The sequence below is a fragment of the Sarcophilus harrisii genome, chromosome 1 (assembly GCF_902635505.1).
Source record: "Sarcophilus harrisii chromosome 1, mSarHar1.11, whole genome shotgun sequence".
NCBI lineage: Eukaryota > Metazoa > Chordata > Mammalia > Dasyuromorphia > Dasyuridae > Sarcophilus > Sarcophilus harrisii.
In genome coordinates, this window is record NC_045426.1 from 160,996,127 (window position 1) to 161,009,785 (window position 13,659).

The 13,659-nt window shown below is 38.4% G+C and overlaps 1 protein-coding gene across 2 annotated transcripts in view; it reads right to left on the reverse strand.

The window, feature by feature from the left end:
- Positions 1 to 13,659, reverse strand: part of CMYA5 (cardiomyopathy associated 5) — a 107,378-nt gene that overhangs the window by 18,605 nt on the left and 75,114 nt on the right. The gene's annotated exons all lie outside the window — the stretch shown is intronic.

Genomic DNA, 13,659 nt, shown 5'->3' on the forward strand with positions numbered 1-13,659 from the left:
CACTCATTTCTCTCTCTGTCCATTTCTCTTTCTAAGCTTTCAAATCAGTGAACTGAGTAGCAACAAAATCTCATGTAACAATGAGAAAAGCCATGCGTTTGGAGTCTTAGGGGTGAACTCCAAAGTTCCTAGAGCTCCAAATCTCTATGTTTTTTGAGCCATTTCCAAGGCAGAATGGTTGGATTCATTTCTTGTTATTGTACCAACTCCAAATGGGAACATTGGTAGACATCTGGGTTTTGTGCACTTGGAAAGTAAGAATAGCAAGGCATTCCTCTGTGCTTTATCTCAAGAAAGTGATTTTTCCTTGTTGTCCCACCAGAGAGCACTAGAAATCTGCATAATATTTAGTGCTTGAACACTAGGCCTTGTTTTTTCTTTAAAACTATTTCTGCTTCTCTTGATTTATGTCACTCTTTAAAATGTCTTCTAGAACATTATTTTGAGAAGAACCAGAAAAGGTATTTTTGATCCACAAAAAAATTAATTTAAAAGTCTGGTGACCTTCTAGGAATTCATTTATTTTCTCTAGGATTACAATTTCCTTTAATCTTGGAGGGTCCTTTTGAACTAAGAAATGCTATATACTTAATAAATTTGAACTTGAAAAAAATTCAAGATGGATCATGACTACGAAAATGTTCATCATGCCAAAAACCCAAAGAATCATGGAAACAAGTTTTTAGGAAGAATAGTATTGTTTAAAGCAACTTTGCTGCATGCAAGCAAATAATACAAAGTTGCTAATCTATCTATTTAAATAAAAGACAAATGCAGAGGGGAGCTACAGAGAATAACCAATGCCAATATCTTATTACTAATGAACTTTGCAAGCTTCTAATCCTATCAAGATGAGCAAGTTGTCATTGATTCATTATGGTTTCATGAACCTCATCACAATAATATGTTTTGTCTTTTGTTTGTTTTCTACATTCTTAGGCTGCTTTGAAATCCTTGTTCTGACCATTTATACAATTATGGACAAGTGCATTTTGCTCAGCTTCTCCAAAGAGGTTCTCAACTTGCAATTTATGAATGTTTTTTAATAGTTAATCATTTGTTTCCTTTGTAATTCTGTGTATTTTATTTTGTACATTTTAAAACATTGTTTTAAGAAGGGATCCAAAGGTTTTTATCAGACTGCCAAAGTATTCCATCATACACAAAAAAGCTTAAGAACCCTGCCCTATATAAAAAATTAATTAAATGTATAATAAAGGGAAGCAGAAAAAAATCAATGTGAGAGTCCATCTTAGAATAGTGATCTCCAAAGTTAGAGCCCTGAATCCCCAGTGGACTATAAAACTACCCCAAAAGATAAGCAACGAACTCAAATTCAATCCATCCCAATAACAACCAGACAAGGAGCTTGCCTTCTACACAACTTTATCCTTTGCTTTTCCATTGTATCCATAACTATCTTCACTCACCCTCCTCCTCACAGGTTTCTCCTAGCTGTTCATGTCCCCATCTTCTCCCTTTCTGCTCTGGGGAAGGGTAATTTTTACCTGACCACCATTAAGCACTAACATCAGCAGCTACACAGGCAAAGTTACTCCACTCCCAGTGCACACACACTCTGCTCCCAAGACCAGCTTGTTGCTGCAGCAGGTGCCTTTTGGTGGGCTCTTCATTTTTAATTTTTCCATATAACAGAATGGACTGCACAGTAGATGTGGGAATGGATGTTAATAGCTCCTTTGATCTTATCTTTCCCTCCCCCCAAGACCCACAACTCTTCCAAACTTCCCTATTCTTGTTGAAGATATCACTGTCCTTCTAGCCACCTAGATTAAAATCCTCTCCATCATCTTGAGGATTATCCTGGGTCCTCACTCTCTCTCCTCCCCCATCCAATCAGTTGCCAAATATTATTGATTCTACCCTCACAGCATCTTTCACATCTGTCCCTTTCTCTACATTCATATAGCTATATCTTCTCAGTTAATGCCTTCATTGTCTCTCACTTGGAAGAGCAATAGTTTCCTGATTATTACCCCTGTTTCAATTCTCCCACAGCACCAATCTATCCTCTGCACAAGTACCAAATAGACTTTTCTAAAGTGCAAGTCTGACAATGTCACTCCCCTAACTTGATAAATTCCAGTGACTTCCTAATTGTTTCCAAGATCAAATATCATTTCATTTTTAGCTTATCCTTTTTAAATGTCTAGTTTTGTATGAGTGTTATAATGTATATAGTTATTAATACAGGTATATATTATATGATTTATAAATAAATATATATATATATATATATATGATATACACATTCAAACATTTTTTTGATTGATAAGAGTATCTCATCAAAGAATTGTGGAGACCACTAACTTAGAAGACCAAAAAGTCACCATGTGTAACTGAGAATAAGGGGTGACAGAAGCCAGGATCTATTTGAGTGGTTGATGTTCAGTGCCCCATGTTTGGAAAGGTCAGTACAAATGTCTCAGATTTTATTGGGTTCTATTTTAGGCCCTGCCTCATGATCATGAGAGTACTCTATCTTTAGGTACAGTGAGAATGGATCAATGAAACTGAGCCACTGGTTCAACAGCAATTAATTCTATTTCAGATAAATAATGAAAAAAGCAAATCCTTTTGATTGGAAGGTGCAGTTCTTAAACTCAATAAAAGCCATTATTGTTGAAGATTATTCAGAGTATTATTTTTTAATAGGCGTATAGATTTAATTATTGTTGAATTATTGTTCATTGTTTTATTATTGTTGAAGATTATTCAGAGGATTATTTTAATAGGCTTATAGATTTAAATCTACTATAAAATATGTGATTTAACCTAATAAGTAGAAACAAATAATAATTATCAATAGCTAACTCCCCTTTGCTAAGAAAAGTCATTGTTATATATATATAAAACCTGAATTATTTCTGGATATTTTCCTTCCCTTTTTTTTAATCCCCTGTCCCCAATTTTCTTCATATTTAAATGACTGGATCAGCACATTTGTATTATTTGCTTGGTTGTGAAACTTCTCCTTTCCTGCCAGGGGCAAATTTGCTTTAAATAATATACTTTCTGAAAATCTTTTCCCATGAATCTTCTTGGCTTTTGGCATGATGACCACTTACCTGAATCATAAAGCAATGAATAATTCTTAATCATAAAAAATAATGATAATAATAACAATGAACTAAGACTCTAGAAACATATATTTCAGTTTCTTGAATTTTCAATATATTTCCACATGCATTGTATGTGATGTGCATTGATGCTTACAGTAATAACAGTGGAGTAGGTAGTAAAAGGATTATTATCCTCATGTCACAGATGAACGAGCTCAGAAAGCTAGTGACATGTTCAAGGTCAAAGAAGATACATATTGTCAGAAGGACTTTACAGCAGAATTAAATTTATTCATTTAAAACCCCCAAGAATCAGGTCTCAGCATCTCAATTCCTGTAGCTGACACACGAGACAGAGACACAGAGGCAGATTAAGTCAAGAGTAATTTAATGTGAGGGCTGACTCTTTAAAACCAGAATTCTTTATATTGGAATTTGTATGCTCTTTGACAAAAGACTCATCCAACATCCAACAATAGGAACTAAAATAGGACTGTGTTCAGTGCAAGAATATAGTCTGCTTTCTGCTATGTCACAGTATGAACGCAGAAGTGAGGTTAGGAAGGCAAATAGTAAGTAAATCCTGTCCCTCAGATGTTTTTTTAGATTTTTTTAGATTTAGATTTTTTTTTCTACATTTAGTTTTCTTATCTTACCCAAACTGGAAACGTAGTGGCTACTCACCAACCTCACACTATTGTTAATCCACATAGAAGCTTTGACCCACTTTGTGTCCCACCTGGGTGGGTTTTATATGGGTGATATATAGGGCTCACCATATTGGCCCTGGATTTATTGTAGACACCTAATCATCTTTAACCGGGTAGAGCTCAGAATTCCCCAGCTTAAACAACCAACCTTAGCCTCCCCAAAAGCAGATATTACAGATGTTCCTCACCATGCCCATCTCTTTCTCATTTTTTTTCACTCAAACATAATTTCATTGCCTTATTAAATTTCAATAAGGAAACTTCAAAGGCAGATAAAGATGGCTAATGTGCAATGTATATTAGTCTTTAGAGAGTTTCCTAAGCCCTCAGAAGTTGCAACTTGCTCATGGTCATACAACCAATGTGTAGTAAAGGAAGGACTCAAACTCAGATCTTCTTGCCCTGAAGTCCCTGCCCAAATCTATCCATCTTAATTGTCAGTCCTAAGAGACAAAACTTTCTTAGCTTAGCATATGCTTATGAGTCCAGTGATTTCAGTGAAGAGGAGAAATTCAGTTAAAACCACCAAATGCCAAGTGTTAATTCATTATTTCTTTAAAAACATGCTTTATGCTCAAGTTTTTGTTTGTAAAAGAGGGATGATATGGCTGCTGAAACATGAAAGAAGATGAAATGTGAAGGTTACTAGAACTTTACAAGTCTCTTCAATGCTTCTATTTAGTTTCTGATAACAAAATACTGGGCATGAAAATGGAAAGCATCCAACACATTGGGTTGCAACCCAATGTGTTGTTTTGTTTACATATTCAACATCTTCTTAAACACACAGAACAAAATGAGTTAAGCTCAGAAACAAAGCTTTGTTTCCATGGTTTTTGACTCAGAAAAAAATGTACTTTGATGTCAATGTCAATCAAAGTCTTCCCATCAACAGTCATTGCTTTTTTTTAACTGAATGAGAACTCTAAACATGTGGGACCAGAGCTCCAGATGGCCACATTTGAATCTGAGGCGATACACTCTTCCTCACATTTAAAAAGAAAGCAGAACCTCCTCTCACCCACCCAACTTGTGATATTCTCACCTGAACCCAACTAACAGAGAAGTCTCTTTGCTCATTTTGCCATCAGAATTCAAAATTGCAGAGCTAATAAAATTATGTAGGACATCATCAGTGATACACTGATGGAATAAATGAGACAAATAGTTTTATTTAAGAGTTTTTTGGAGGGAATGAGCCTATCGTTTTAATTGTCTGGGGAAATACTTTCTTTGTGGGTATAAGAAGTTGGTACCATCCTTCACAACTTAGAATCATAGAGTCCTGTTTAATCAAACAAGTCTTCCTAACTACAAGACCTTCTCTCTAACTAACATGCCACGCTGCTTCCTTTGATTAAGAATAAATATCTTATTCCTTGTCACTTCAGAGGGCTAAAGTAGAGCCAATGAATAAAGACTATGGGGAGTGAGGGCAGATTTCAGCTCAACAAAATGAGGAACTTTAATCATTTGTTGTTATTTAGTTGTTTTTCAGTCGTTTCCAACTTTTCATGACCCCATTTGAGGTTTTCTTGGCAAAGATACTGGACCAATTTGCCATTTCCTTCTCCAGTTCATTTTACAGATGAAGAAACTAAGAAAAATGGGGTTAAGTGATTTGGCCAGAGTCACACAACTAGTATGAGGTTTTCCTGACTCCAGAGCTGGCACTCTACCCACTGTGCCACTCAGCTGCTCTAGTGAATGCCTACTGCTCTTAAAATCCATATTGTAGGCCTCGAACATGACCTTGTGCAGTCTCTGGGGAGACATTACTTTAGGAATGTTTTTCTGCCGATCCTTAAAGTCTTTTTAGAACTTTGACATTTGGGGATTTAAAGTTTCTTGAACCATCTTTTTGTCGATGAAAGACCAAGGGTATGTCATATTGAGGGAGTCAGGTTTTTTTGTCTTACATGGACAAGATATTGAACTGAGTCCCCTTTTACTATACAGAAGGTGACTAAGTAGAATTGTTTTTCAAAGCAATATCTGGTTGGCTATCCCTCGCATTCCTATTGGCACCACCCCCCAGTTATGCAGCCAGTCAAAATAAAGTAGGTGTAAAATCTCTTGGGGAAAAAAAAAAAAAAAGAAATGTAGGTACTTATCCAAAAAAGCTGGGAAATATACTTAAGAACAAAGAGAAACTATTTATCTAATAGTAATTAAGTGCTACTCCCTCTACAAAGGAATGGAACCTATGATTTCTTAGGAATAAAGACCTCCCTCTACCAGTGAAAGTTGGCATCTTCTCAGTAACTTAAAATTTGAGATAGTTGCCTGGAAACTAGTTGATACATAAGGACAACTTAAGGCCACAAATTGACTTGTTTTAAAATATAATATTATCGGTGTTTTATTGTAATTTTATTTATGTTGTTAAATATTTCCTAGTTATATTTTAATCTGGTTTGGCAGCACTTGAGAGTGTTTTGGGCCACATGGAGACTTTGTGTTTGCCATTTCTGTCCTAGAGCACAAAAAATTAAATGCTTTACCCAGAGTCACACAGTCTATATATGAGTTAGAAAGTCAGGATCAGGTCTCCTGAAATTCAAGGTCAGCTATCTACCCATACTGCCATAATGGCATTAATCTTTACAAATCCTAAGCTCAATGAAATACTCATGGAATTTCAGTCAATTGTGGATTCTGAATAAATATATTTGTTTTGACTTTTGCTTTTGAAAATCTTCCCCACAGTGGCCATTCTGAGACATTATAAAATATATTATGAATAAGTGACTGCAGTTTTCACCCCATCTTATAAATAGGGTATATTTCAATGTCTCTAAAGCCCCATTAACTTTTAAATCCACTCATCCCCTTAGGACATGATTTTTCACTTGAAGTCAGTGAAGTCAAAAAAATTTGATAACCATTTGTAATCCTATATGTTTTATTGTATGCCTTTTAAAATATCATTCTGAGAAGGGCTCAATATAGGGTTCAACAGATTGCCAAAGTACTGGGACATTCAGTACTATCTTGACATTCTTTGTGAGCTTCTGTGGAAGCTTCTGTAAACTGTGTAAGGCTGGACTATAGAAAAAGTCTATCGGTGGGCCTTTTCTTGATGCCTTCTCCACCCTAAGAAGAGCTGTCAGAGCATGTACCTCCCCTTCCCCCCTTCCCCAGCATCTAAGAAATTATGATCACCTCTATGTTCCAAGGAGTCATCAGAATGGAAGGTTAGTGGGGGCCAGCAAAAGTATTAACCTAATAGAATGTCTCTTTGATTGAGAATCTCTCATAGATCTGGGGTAATGAGGAGGGAGACAGAGACAGAGAGAGAGACAGAGGGGGTGGGGTAGGAAGGAAGAGAGGGAGGGAGGAAAAGAGGGAGGGAAGGAGGAAGGAAGGAATGAAGGAAGGAAAGAAGGTAAGAAGGAAGAAAGGAAGGAAGGAAGGGAAGGAGGGAGGGAGGAAGAGAGGAAGGGAGGAAGGAAGGAAGGAGGAAGAGAGGGAGGGAAGGAGAGAGGAAGGAAGGAAGGAAGGAAGGAAGGAAGGAAGGAAGGAAGGAAGGAAGGAAGGAAGGAAGGGAGGAAGAGAGGAAGGAGGGAAGAGAGGGAGGAAGGAAGGAAGGAAGGAAGGAAGGAAGGAAGGAAGGAAGGAAGGAAGGGAGAAAGGAAGGGAAGAAGGAAGGAAGAGAGGAAGGAGGGAAGAGAGGAAGGAAGGGAGGAAGGGAAGAAGGAAGGAAGAGAGGAAGGAGGGAAGAGAGGAAGCAAGGGAGGAAGGGAAGAAGGAAGGAAGAGAGGAAGGAGGGAAGAGAGGAAGGAAGGAAGGAAGGAAGGAAGGAAGGAAGGAAGGAAGGAAGGAAGGAAGGAAGGAAGAGAGGGAGGAAGGAAGGAAGGAAGGAAGGAAGGAAGGAAGGAAGGAAGGAAGGAAATCACAATTTTACTGAGACAATGTCCAATCAGTGATAAGGCTAGGAAAAAAATGAGGTAGGAAATGACCTCTTTTACATAGGTTTTTTTTTTTTTTTAATCAATCTGGGAGAAGATCCTCAGGATTTCTGGCCAAAATAGAAATGATTTGGTGAAACAAGGCCACTAATCCTCCCACCCACTTGCTAAGTACTCATACATCGGAGACCCACTTTACAGACACAGAACTGAGGCTGAGATTTACACCCTTCAGTAGACTATATTAAGCAAAATTGTCTTGGCTATCAAGGATTGTTAAATCAGATGGCCATGCATTTTGTACAAGAGAAAACTGATTTCTGACTTTTAGCCAGCCCAGAGCTTCATCCAGCTATATCTAGAAAGGAAAAAAGGGAGGAGGGCAAAAGCTGGAAATCTGAATTCACTCTTGCTTAGGCACCAAATTCATTTCAGAACTCCTACTTGTTCATGCTTTTCTGTACAGATGGAGCTGCAGGTGGTCCCGACATAGCAGGCCCCACTGTGACAGACAGCAGCATTGCTACCCTACTTAGCCAGCAGCATGAAAGCCAGAAAAAAGAAGCACACCACAGGGATGGCCATTATGGCCTCTCTGACTCAGGGAAGAGGTCGGGTTTTGGGAAGTTTGCTCCAAAATCATTTTTGGCTTATTGAGTCTCACAGATTTGTCATCGGATCCATACTGTCTCCCTTCGCAGCCAGCCCACACAGCTAGTCCCCAGTATTGTATTTCTCTCAGCTTTCCATCCTCCGCCCCCAGTTCTGCTGACTTCTCTCCACCCAAGAGAGACAGAACAGCTGAGAAAACAGCAGAGTGGGGGGAGATTTTTTAAAAGCATTTTGAGCCCACCCGACCTGGGAAAAGCATTCAAAGAAAAGTATGAAAGGGTGAGGTGGAGCTCCTGGAGCCCACGCCTGGTAAGCAAGGGATTGTCACTCTCGCCCACTGCAAAATCCCATGGGGCCAATTTTGGGGACCTGATCTAAAATACAGAGATTTATTCACACACATGTGGATTGTGGAATAGTCACTATTGCTATTTCTGCCACTCAGCCATGGGGTTTTTGGTAGAACCCCCAAAGCACCCGATATTACAGATAAGTCAGCCTAAAATCTTTTAGCATAAATCAGAATATCCAGTGGCTACAATAACAAGGAATCCAGAACCAGGCTCAAGATAAATTCATTCTTCCCTTGTTAATGGTACAAATCAAAATCCCTGTTGAGGAGAGAGACCAACTAGCATTTTCCTTTGGGGAGGGGGAAAGGAGATGAATTCCTTTCTTTTCTTTTCCAGACCTCTCTTCTCCTGCCAGTCCAGTACTTAGAAGGTTGCCTGAACCACTGATGATATAAGCTCACTTGGTTCTTGCTGTATCTTGTAGAGGCTAAGAATATCTCATAAATTTTAAATCCCTTTGGATACCCAGTTCAACTGAGAGAGAGAGGAGGGAAGGAGAGTGGCAGATACTATTGCTTATTACCTGAGTAATCTTGGCCAATTCAATTAACCTTTGGGGATCTCTTATCTATATATAATTTTCCTTATCTATAAAGTTGAACCAGATGATCTGCAAGATCTTTTTCAGATCTACACCTAAGATACTATTGTAGTCTCAATTAGCAAAGATTTAGAAAACTTCTCCAGGATCACAGAGGGTCTAGAGGATCTTATCAGTATGATAGAGAATCCTTGGGCTACCCTGTTCACAAGCATTCAATCAACCTCAGTTTGGGAGTCCAACAGATATTTTAAGAATAATTTTTATCATATGAACTGATGCTGAGTGAAATGAGCAGGACCAGGAGATCATTATATACTTCAACAACAATACTATATGATGATCAATTCTGATGGACGTGGCTCTCTTCAACAATGAGATGAACCAAAGCAGTTCCAATAGAGTAGTAATGAACTGAACCAGCTACACCCAGGGAAAGAACTCTGGGAAATGAGTGTGAACCACTACATAGAATTCCCAATCCTTCTATTTTTGTCCATCTGCATTTTTTATTTCCTTCACAGGTTAATTGTACGCTATTTCAAAGTCCGATTCTTTTTGTACAGCAAAATAACTGTTTGGACATGTATATGTGTATATATATATATTGTATTTAATTTATACTTTAACATATTTAACATGTATTGGTCAACCTGCCATCTGGAGGAAGGAGTGGAAAAGTTGGAACAAAATTGTCAACGCTGAAAAATCATCCATGCATATATTTGTAAATAAAAAGCTGTAATAAAAAAGAATAATTTTTATTCAATTACACCTAAAAACAACTTTTAGTAATTATTTTTTAAAAATGGGAATCTAATAGACATGAGAAAATTACTTCTGCCCAACATTTGGGGAACCAGAATGATAGTGAGATACAAATAGATAAGTATGTTGTTTAGTTGTTTATTCTTTATTGTTATTTATCCTTAGTTCTCAAAAAGGACCATGACATCAGGGAGATGATGGTATGTCATATGCAAGTGAGTTGGATTGAGTGAGGGAGAGTTTGAAAAGTCACCTGCCTCCCTTTCTCCTATAGAGCCATCTGGGACCAGTGACCAGGTATAGATCAAGATGCCTAGAGGTGGTCCTGGATGCAGTGGGGGACTTTGGCCTAAGCTAAGGACTTTAACAGGTGTCGGTTTGACTGAGGCAATCCTATTCAATGATTAAGGCTAGGTAAGAAATGAGGCAGAGAATGGCCTTTTTTACCTAATAAATAAATGAATAAATGAGGAATGTATAGACCACAGAGAGGGAGAGGAAGAAACCCAGGCATGTGGCTGGAGTGGAATAGAACTGAAATCCAGCCAAAGCAGGTGTTGTGACAATTGGTACAGACTCCAATCAATAACTCCTTTTTCCCCTTAATTTTTCCAGTATACATTACTAGGAAAACTGGGGGCACATAGTTTAAAATTCAGTTATTTTCTTCAACAGCCATGCCCCAGACTAGCTTGGAGTAAAGAGGGGACTCCAAATGTAATTCTTATCAAAGTTTTATATGGCTTATGTGAATGCTTATCTTCATTTCTTTGTTAATCAATATTGCTAATAAATTATGTGTCCATTAATGGACCTTTAAGCCTTTCAAATTTAAGCCTTTAAAGCCTTTAAATTTAAGATGTTATATTGAGAGTAGGGAAACTATCATATAGAAGAAGAGATTTCTCTGGTTTTACTCAGGGTGAGATCCAAGCCAATTATAAAACAAGTTTCTGCCATTTTTTAATTTTCTGAGATTGTTCCAGAGTTTACATAAACTGCTAGGAGAGAGAAAAAGAGAGAGGAGGGAAGACAGAGGAGAGAGAAAGAAAGAAGGAAGAGAGAAAGGGAGAAATAGAAAGAGAAAGACAGAGAAAAGGGAAAGAAACAGAGATGTGGATATAGAGACAGAGAAAAAACAGAGATGAGGAGACACACACATAGAGAGAGAAAAAATAGAGATAAGCTAGTAGTAGAAAAGGGGTAGAAATTAGTATGATTGGGGTAGAAATTAGTATGATTGTCTCTGAATTCAACAAAAAGGCACTGCATCACAGAACCACACCCCTTAAGAGCGATACTATAAGCCTATAAATAAAAAAAATATATTTACTAAGCATTTCTTCCCTTTCCTGGTATGTCCAGGTTCTTAAACTACTAAAACTGAACTAACTATAATAATAAGAAAAGGTTGATTTCAATACTATATTGAACTTGAGCACCTCAAGATGGAACACTATCTGAGGTAAAAAAAATAGACTAAACTTGTTTTATCAGTTAACTATGAAAGACTGTCAGTCCCAAAGGACTTCCAGGAACTATCCAAGCGCTAAAATAAAATTAATTCATCCTCTTTTCTATTTGTTGGACACAAGTGAGCTTCCCTTTAGTAGAAAGTTAAATTAAACTCTCACTAGTTCCAAGAAAAATGCTTGACTATAATTTATTAAGGCCACATTTGACAGACCTGTGGGTTTATTGCTTTCATTGGCAGGTTGCAATATAATATAATTGATTTTTAACAATCTGACACATGGATGAGTAGGGACTTCTTTTGTCAAGTGCTACCTGAAGATTTGCATACACAGAATTTGGGAGAGGGGCAGCTTTATTAGTAATAGGTCAATAGTCAAAATTTCATTCATTATCAAACCCCAAGTACCTGGAGACCAGGCAAAAAGCATTGAGCTAGCAGGGTGAGATACACCGTACTCCCTAGTGTTGGCAGTTTTCCAGAATGTCACTAAAACACATCTGCCTTTTATAAAGCACAAATTCATCATAAAAATTTTCCCTTTATAACTACTGTTCAATTATTTTAGCTGTGTTTGACTCTTCATGACCGTATTTTTTATTGGCAAGTTTTATTGGCAAAGATAACAAAATAATTTGCCATTTCCTCCTTCAGCTCATTTTATAGATGAGGAAACTGAGGCAAATAGGGTTAAGTGACTTGCCCAGGCCATATTTGAACTCAGGTTTTCTTGACTCCAAGCCCAGACCTCTATCTATCTCATGTACCATCTGGCTACTCCTTGTTGGGGTGTCAAAAACAAAACATCTCCATATCTTGCCCCAGATTTTTAGAATCTCTGACTTCCTTCAAGGACCAACTCAGGTGCCATTTCCTAAAAAGAGGTCTTTCCTGATTCTTCCAGACTCTAGTGCTTCCTCATTTTGATGTAAAGAGAAGGATGAGGTACTATAGAATAAGGGAAATGTAAGGCTTGTAGCAAAATGGGACAATCTACCTCTCTCTCTAAGGAAGAATCTAAGAATTCTTTCTCAGGCAGTCTCTTAAAAAACAGAGATAAATTCACCTTAAAAGATCTCAAAACTAAAAAGCTTGATTTAAAACAGCACTGCAAGATGTTGCTTAAATTTGCTAGACGGAAATCAAACTCCCTCCTTTCTGCTCTTCTAGGACCCCTCTGCAGTCCTTCTCAGGAGGCTTCGGAATCCCTTCCAGAACAGGCCCTTATGTCCAATAATATTTCTTTAACTCTATCCCCCTCAGCTGAACCAGATCCTGAGACTTCCCAGCCCCTACTACTCAAACCCTCTGATACAAAGAGTGGGACCCCTTTTTCTCCTCCTCAGGATACCGATTTTAACCTCTGCCCCCTGGGAGAAGCAGCAGACTCTCAGGGAAAGCAGAGTGCCTCTTTCAATGTCAAATCTCTCCCAGACTAAGGAAGAACCTGGCCATTACTCTGAGGACCCCACCCAGTTTTTTGAGTGGTCCAAAGCCAACGCCTTCCTTGATCTTTCCTGAGGAGATGTTAATCTTAAACAATCTGCCCTAGATATACGGAGGAAGCTGCAGAAGCCAGCTTTGGGCCCTCAAATTTCTCCCCCTCAGCTGCTAGAAACAGTTGTTGGAATCTTTAATGAAAGGGATCAAACTGTAGCAGAGGAGAGAGGCCACAGAATTAAAGCGAGATATGGAGAACAATCCCTACTTTTGGCTGCTGACATTTTCAGGGAACCACAGAGGTTTGTGCTTTAGGTGTCATGGAAACTGTGTGAGGAGACTCCCCAGTTCTTGCCCTGAGTTCGACCAGGAGGGGCACTAGAGGAGAGACTGCCCACAGGGGACAAGCTGCCCACCCAGTGCCTTGCCTTCCAGCAGGAGTTTGAGGCTTGGTCAAGCTCCCCCTTCCTCCACCACGAGGGGTGGAACCCTGGCTATCCCCAGAAGTGGCCGGTAAGACCATTGAATTTCTCTTTTTTGTGAGGATTTCTTCACTCTGGTCTCACTTACCCCTCTCCCCATAGAATGGGTATTGCAGGGGAACTTAAGAATTGTTTGGAGACTTTCCCTCTGCCTTGCCAGTTTGGTGACTTGGTATTTAAAACTCATTTCTTATTATTCTCTCCTATCCTGCTCCCTTATTGGGGCGTGATTTAATGGTAAAAATGGGGACCCAATTTTCTCTTCTCAGACTTCCAAGTGACCTT